At 39.8% G+C, this 792-nt stretch overlaps 2 non-coding genes across 2 annotated transcripts; both read left to right on the plus strand.

Moving 5' to 3' along the window:
- Window positions 1-219: 219 nt before the first annotated feature.
- trnaa-cgc (transfer RNA alanine (anticodon CGC)) lies at window positions 220-291 on the plus strand. The gene has a single exon. It is a non-coding gene; the product is annotated as a tRNA-Ala (tRNA).
- Window positions 292-509: 218 nt separating this feature from the next.
- trnaa-cgc (transfer RNA alanine (anticodon CGC)) lies at window positions 510-581 on the plus strand. Its single transcript has one exon. It is a non-coding gene; the product is annotated as a tRNA-Ala (tRNA).
- The last annotated feature ends 211 nt before the right edge of the window (window positions 582-792 follow it).

Here is a 792-nt window from a genome sequence, read left to right on the forward strand (position 1 = left end):
AACTCTTAGAAAAGTCATAGCACAACGATCCCGGCAGAGCTGCACGTTTCTGATATCTGTTTTGTGTGTGTGCGACAAAAACTCTGGGAGGAGAAGCGAGCCAGAAAAACGGCCTAAGAATAATAAGCAGAAGAAGCACGGTGGATAACTTATAGTGTTAATTTATCTGAAGATTTGATAAATGAATCCATTGGGCAAGCCTTGCAAACAGTAAACAAAGGGGATGTAGCTCAGTGGTAGAGCGTATGCTTCGCATGTACAAGGTCCTGGGATCAATCCCCAGCATCTCCATTGTTGGTGTTCAACACCTCAGAGATGAACAGAAGAAGTGTGGTCAATTTCTCTGTTAAGTGCACCTCTGAGTTCAAATAAGAGAACACATGGTCAATATGTTAAAGCCCATACCACTCTTTGGACTAACTTAGGACCATAACTTATTATCTTATTTGCTTTATTTAATGTAAGAAGTAGTAACTTTCTTCAGTCCACAAATATATCTTCAGCATGAAGGGGATGTAGCTCAGTGGTAGAGCGTGTGCTTCGCATGTACAAAGTCCTGGGTTCGCTTCCCAGCATCTCAATTGTTGTGAACAACATCACAGAGGTAAATGTGATCTGCTAAATGAACAAATGGTTAGATGCAAAACACAAATGTTGTATAAAAGAAAGTTGTTCACATCTCAAAATGAGTTCTGCGCTAATTATCTCATAACTAAAACACCTTGTTTGTGGTCAACAGTTTCGAAGTTTTTACATTGGAAGAACAAAAAGACCGAAGCCACTGTTGATTCT

This window comes from Larimichthys crocea, unplaced genomic scaffold (assembly GCF_000972845.2).
Source record: "Larimichthys crocea isolate SSNF unplaced genomic scaffold, L_crocea_2.0 scaffold36443, whole genome shotgun sequence".
In the NCBI taxonomy this organism is placed as follows: Eukaryota; Metazoa; Chordata; class Actinopteri; family Sciaenidae; genus Larimichthys; species Larimichthys crocea.